This window comes from Nansenia antarctica, assembly GCF_963989245.1.
Source record: "Nansenia antarctica genome assembly, chromosome: 10".
NCBI lineage: Eukaryota > Metazoa > Chordata > Actinopteri > Argentiniformes > Microstomatidae > Nansenia > Nansenia antarctica.
In genome coordinates this window covers 11,778,940-11,786,049 of record NC_137680.1, presented here as the reverse complement: position 1 = coordinate 11,786,049, position 7,110 = coordinate 11,778,940, and the positions used below count along the sequence as shown (strand labels likewise).

Below are 7,110 nucleotides of genomic sequence, written 5' to 3'. Positions count from 1 at the left end.
TTCACGGGCTGCCCGATGACATTATGTCACACACAGGTTGACAAGGTAGGCAGAAATCATGTCCCCTCAGAATGCATCTGCAAGCATTTCCTTAGAGATCATAGAAGAATTGGGAAAATTGTTTTGCAAGGCAACACTGAGACTGCTTGGGCTGAATTTATAGCTGTGTTATAGCTATTATGTCTTTTAATAATGCAAAACAGGGAGCGTAGAGTTTTTGTTTGATGGGAGAATGCAGTACATTCTGACAACAAGGAACAAACTGTAGAAAATGAAGGAATTGTGGAACAAAGGGTGACCAATGAGAGCATACTCATCTACTGTCTCACTCTTATGCTATCCCTGACTCAATCCATTGCAAGCACAAACACCTACACACGCACACACCCAAGCCTTATATGGACTTCCTGCCCCAGCGAGGCACACCTGAATCGTTAAGCCATCAGGGCTTTGGGATAAAATAGGGAACGGGCTGCCCAAATGAGGAAGAAGGAGGAGAGAAGTGTGATTGTGTGTAGGAGAGAGACAGATAACTTTTAAAACATTTTTTTTTCTTTTATGCTTTTATTTGCTGTATGCTGTGCTGTAGTGCATTCCACCGTACCTCTACTTTAGGGGGCAAAGAGAAAGGCGTTGACAGAATTCAGATGTCTGAAACTTTAGAGATGTTTTACACAGCTGTTCTATCCGGTCGGTATGCTCCTAAATCATACTTTAAAACAGGAAGTGTCCCTGGGCCATAGTTTTGCCTGGGAAGCTGGTTCGCCCAGGCCCCAGAAGCTGCTGATAAACAAAAGTATATTCATTATCATTCATTCGCTCATGCTGACATGTTCTGCAGGGCCTTAATACAACTCAGCATAACACTAATGAATAGTTTTACATATTTTAAAGTTTTGTCATTAACCTGTCAACTACAGTATTTGACAGTGGCTAATCCACAACATCATGTGTGGCTAACCCACAAAGGCGATGAGTCCACTAAGTAAGGATTTACAAACAACTTTTTTCTATTCCAGAACAGTGGAGAGAACACTTACTCTAATTTGTAGAGATGGCCACAGGTATTGGTGCCAGGGGTCATTTCTGACACTTGTGGCTTTGATGTCATAGGCCCAGTGATGGTGCCACCTGGGTACATGCTCACACATCTCCCTCTAGGGAGGGGGGAAGGTGTCCTAAGGAGGGAATGTTTTAAATATCACTGCTCAGAGAAGATGACCACAGAAAAAACATAAACTGGAGAAGTCTCAAATGTAGGCAAAGCATATTCTCCCCATTCTCACACACAAACTACTGTACACACTGAGCTAAAGATATAATCACCTGCTCTCATGGAGTATGGGTTCAGTCCATTTTGGAGACCAATGTTGCCCTATGGTGGTGGTGGTGGTGGTGGTGGTGGAGGTCTCGCCGGTGGAACAGTGTGAACAAAACATTAAAAAAACAAATAACTGGTCAAATAAAACAGTTTTTTCTACTTTAAATGGCCACTAAAAGTGGGTACCTTCTCCTGAGACAAATTCTCCTTCACCCATCCCTGAAGAGCATCAAAGACCATCTTAGGAAGAAGAGAAGTAGTGTTCATTAATCAATCCGCCACGACAACCATGACAGCCACCATGTCACCATGTCACCATGTCACCATGCTACAAATTGGTTGCATTCAGTCTAATATGAAATACTTGTTAACTAATAATTCTCTAGAATATAGAGAACTGGTTCCTTACAGGTTGGTTGCTATTATCTGGGAGGTAGGCCTCTTTTGGTCTCTGACCTGACAGCCAGCTGAACCAGCCCTTTTTGCTGCTCTTCTGCTTTGCATCAGTAATCATTATATAGTTTGCATCTACTCCAACCATCTGTGACGAAGAGAATCATTATTTAGCCTCTTTACTCAGTGCTTCTACAGCACACATTCAAAAATCTTTTTTGTTCCTGGAGTAGAAATTACCCTGCGGGGCCCCTGGAGGTGGTGAAGGACAAATCTGAAATACATATCAACCAACTTATGAATATGACAGTGGTTATTGTCGGTCTGATACTGTAATGCAAAGCTTGAAGCTTGTTGATGAAGAACAACTCACCGGTGGGTTCATGCCTTCTACGGGAGAGCTGCACATTATGAAGGAGCATGACATCATCCACATGGAAGGCTTCAACCATTGTGGCTGACCCTTGGATGGCCTTATTAGCTTTTTTGGCTTTTTAGTTTTGGCGTCTGTGGAGAGTTGAACTTTATCCTTGACTCTCACTGACATACGCTCAATTGAGTTACAGGAATGAATTCCCACAAGTGGATTGACATCATCCTGAATCCAAGGTCCTTGTCCAGAGCATCATCCACAATCAGAGCAACCGGGCTAGGCCTAATATCTTTATTATAATTAGCATTATTTTTAGACTGCACACCAGCCACAAACAGAGTGTCCAAGCTAGGTTGGAGATGGCTATCAAGCTGGACATTTGCCACATGAGAGGTGTCCAGGTGTTGTTCATAGTTGAAGTGGCCAGGCCAAGTCATCTAGAGGTAATCTATAATGGCACTTTTCCACTACTGTGCCGTACCGTGCCAGGCCGCGTGATCCCGGTTTGTTTTGCTTTCTCCACTGCCAACCGAGCCGTACCGGTCCATAGTACCCGTGCCGTTTTTAGTTCCAGTTCGAGAGGGGTACTTTCGGTACTTTCGTGCCAGGCTGTGTGTGACGTGTGACGCTGCAGACCGTTGATTGGTCAATGGTAATCGTCAACATCGTCATCCCATGTTCATTTTTTATTCAGACATTTTTTTAAAAGACTTTTATTCTGAAAATTGTATTCAGAAAAAAAAATCTGACTTTAATTCAGCAAAAAAAAAAAAAAGACTTTTATTCAGAAGGAAAAATGTCTGACTTTTATTCAGAAATCTTTTTTTTAAGACTTTTATTCAGAATTTCTTTTTCAGACTTTTATTCTGAAAAAAATAATAATTCAGACTTTTATTCAGAATGTTTTAAGGCTGATCTGTGCATGATAGTGCTGCTGCTGCATTTTGACATAATTCTTATCGCATTTCCCCCCCGTTGAGCTGTATACCGGCACTTATTAAAGTGAAGTGCTCTTATGACACTTAACTAGGGTTGGGTACCGAAAATCGGTACCGGTAGGTACCGGTTACTTTACATTCGGTATGTACCCGTACCGAATCGCAAAGGAGATTTCGGTACCTCATTTCGGTACTTTACTGGTGACTCGTGACGTCACATCGCCTGTTAAATTTCCACTCAGTGAAAGCAGCGAGTACGGAAGGATAACGAGAAGGTTGCTAATAGCAACTTCCGCTAGCGGGTTGGCATAACGCGACGCTCGACTTATGGGTGCGTTCCGTAAACTCGTTCTGGAATTCTGATCACCACTCGTGGAATGCCTTCTGTCCAATCAAATGACTTGCTCCCCTTATGACGTCGGGCCCAGTGTGCGCTGCGACGCTCTCAGAGCGAGTTTACGAACGCAAGCCTTTGATTGGACAGTGCACTCCAGGATTCGACGCGTCTGTTGATGACGTAGTGCGGATGTGTGGCTGCGTCTCTGCCAGGTGGACAACATGATTGGGGATCTCCTGATATTCGGGTACTGTGTCAGATCATGTATATATCATGTAGATATATCCTTATCCTACTACTGTGTCTGAAAAATCGTCATGTCATCATGGACCAGAGAGGGGGAGGGGAGTAGTAGTAGCTGAGCGGCAACAGAGTTTGGATTTTGACGAGGTGGAGGGCTCCAGTTCATCAGAGTTATATTTCCTCTTGGTCTTCTTGGTTCCGGGGGCTATGCAGGCCTCTTCACTAGATCCCTTTTCTAAGAATATTCTGATGTCCTTGAGGGGCTGCCGAACAAGTGTGTACTGTACTCGTATTCGAAATCAGTACCAAAGATAGGCACCCCCAGCTTAATGGAGTCCCCAAGGCTCAGGAGTTTTATTTTCATTTATTTTAATTTGAGTGTATATTTAACTAATATATATTGTGCCTCAGCAATACAAAAGTGAAAAGCTGTTTAATGTTGTCGACCGTATATATATATATATATATATATATATATATATATATATATATATATATATATATATATATATATATATATATATACAGTATATATATATGTCATTTTTAAAAATCAAAAGTACCGAATTAAGTACCGTTTTGAAAGTATCGGTTAGGTACCGGTACCGGATAAAACCCAAACGGTACCCAACCCTACACTTAACTCCTCCTACTGTCACCGCTCGTTCCAGGTCTGTTGTGTATAATGGAGAACGTATCCTACCCGTACCATACCCAACTTTTCAAATGCGTGCCGTGCTGAGCCGGTACCGGTCTGGTCAATGGAAAAGCGCCATAAGTGAATGTAAACTATTTAAAACTGTAATGGGCAAGTGTTTTTCATGTTTCTGTTTCTAAACCATTGAAGTCATTTTAATTGTTTAATATGTATAGATAAGTAAACAAACATGATGTGTCTATGTTAGAATGGGTGAATAGTGTACAAAGTGTGTGCTCAAAACTAATGTTTAAACTCTAATTGATCCTTTCGTTTGTGACAACTATGTTGTACAAGTTATTCTTGATGAAAGGTCAATACAACAAAATGTTATCAATAAATCTACAGCTTTTGAACAGTTAGAAAAAAAATCTCTTTCATTGTTCTAAGCTTTTAGTTTTTTAAAATAAAATTGCTTACTCAGGAAAATCCCAACACCATCATATTTTTCATCTAAGTAGCCTGTCAAAACACATCTGAGTTTAAGTCACTTACTCTTGGCTGCATGAGTAGAATTGAAACTAAATACCACATGAAGTGGTCCATGAGACCCTCTTGAGACCTCTTCTAAACAAACTGAATCATCTCTTTCAAGGTGAGACCACGAAGGAGAGGAAAACATATTAGGTTGAAGCCCCATTCCAAATATTATCTGATCTAATATGGACTGGGAGTTTGTGCAGATGGCATTGCTGTTTACAAAGTCCTTACTGTGGAATAGGCCCAGGAAATTATTGGTGGTCTCCCTGCCCCTGTGGACTATACTGGGGTAGATGGGAGGAAGTAGGGGGTGGAAGATGGGAACCGGCATGTGCTGGATTAGCTCTGTTTTCCAAGAGCATATAGTCAAGGTGACTATAGCAGGTGGTCTGGCTCTAATCCCAGAGTGAAACAAATGAAGCATTATTTTTTCACTTGGATAAAGGAGTGTCAGTACAAGCATTAGACTATGTGCGTAATGCTTATCACTTACCTATGGCCATCTTGACCATGATGAAAGTATCCATTTGGATCATACTGGAACTGTCCTGCTGCAGCAGCAGCTTAACAACCCATTGAAGAGATTATTCACATTTGAAGAAGGCAATCTAGAATGTGTGTGTTCAACAGGTATACATTATTGTATTGATTGTATACAGCTGCAGGTAATAATTAATAATAATAATTTTGCCATTTAGCAGACGCTTTTAATCCAAAGCGACTTACAATTACGAATTACAGGGACATTCCCCCTGGAGTAACTGAGGGCAAAGTGCCTTACTCAAGGGCACACTAGTAGTGGTGTGGTTTCAGGCGGGATTTGAACTCACAACCTTCCGATCACAAGTCCAACTCACTATCCACTACTAGACCACCACCACCCTGCAGGTGTACTGCACAATGACATATATCTAATTAATGTATAATGTTGTTCTTGTCAGTCAGAAAAGTAAATGGAATTTAAATGCCAGTAAAACAGGAGCAGGTAAACTGGTGTGTCAATACTCACAGAAAACAGATGCATGATTTCTATTCCTCTTTTAACAAGCTGTGCTACATACTGTATCTTAGCCAAAGCCACTGCCTTACTGGTCTTGGGCCAGGATATCCAATAATAAAAACCTATTTTACCTGCACCTGTGTAATAACATAGTGTTTCATTCATTCTGAAATCATCATGACTTTAACTATGACACATCCAAATAGATTGAAACAATTCTATGGTCTGATTCCAATTTCCAATCTCACTATAATGTCACAGTGTAAACATTGTGTTGTATTGTGGATGGATTCAAAATTATGAATATATAGTACACATTGAGACTCCCAATAATTGAGAAATATCTCGAAAGTGTATCTTAGCTTGCTCAGTATTTCTCAAAATACCCCCCTCTCACACTGTTATGCTGTTCTATAAGGAAGCTCTCAATAAAGTTTTTACAGAACAACATGGCGGCGCACATGGGAGAGGTGTGTCTATGACAACGGGTCAATCACAACGAGTTTATTATTATTATTATAGCACTGTGAGATTTTGAACATGATGTAGGGTGATAGTTCATCATTAAAGCCATATTGGTTATCGTAAGGAATCGAACATCAACACAGTGAGTAGCGTTTAACCGATTTGATCATGCAACATTTTGTAACGTTACGTCCAGCTTTGCTGTTGACGCTGACAGCTACAGTCATGCAAACCCAGACGGTCAAGTCGTGACGTTAGAATTATAAGGTTCTATCTCAATTTTTGTCAAAATTGAGTTTTTTTACATAATCTGATCTATTGGGTGTTTATTAATGCCTGTGTGGTGTTATTTTTAAAATGTTGACATTTGTTAGTTAGTAATTTAATAAAACACAAAGGTTCCATCTCACAAAACATAATGGAATGTGAAAACTTTGACGCTCAATATCTCTGAACTGCCCTAAACGGAGATAGAACCTTATCATTCTAAGCTCACGAAGTATGCTATAAGTTAGCTAGCTAGAATTAAGAACATGTTATGTAATGGGGACAAGCTTGCAAACGTCACAACAAGCAATGTCAATAGAATCGGGGTTGTCATGTGCTATCTTTCTCCAGCTGAGGCTAAATTCGGATGTCTTGGCATCATCCCTCTGCTTCTATTGCCTATCTATCTATCTAATTGCAAGGTCGGTGAAACCATCATGTCTAGGATTGTTTCCTGTTATTCATTCATCCATCAGTGGCCTAGATTTAGACATACTCTAGGAGGAATGTGTTCAGAATGATTGGTCTATGTTTCAATATGAGTACACTTCGATATGAGTACATAATCATGAGTCTGTCAAGGTTGTTAATGACGT

The 7,110-nt window shown here is 40.5% G+C and overlaps 1 protein-coding gene across 1 annotated transcript in view; it reads left to right on the top strand.

The window, feature by feature from the left end:
* Positions 1 to 6,255: 6,255 nt before the first annotated feature.
* The window catches only part of lars2 (leucyl-tRNA synthetase 2, mitochondrial), a 53,233-nt gene continuing 52,378 nt past the window's right edge, over positions 6,256 to 7,110 (top strand). Inside the window, 1 exon segment of the mRNA XM_080540156.1 lies at positions 6,256 to 6,389. The gene's annotated coding sequence lies outside the window, so the exon portion shown is untranslated.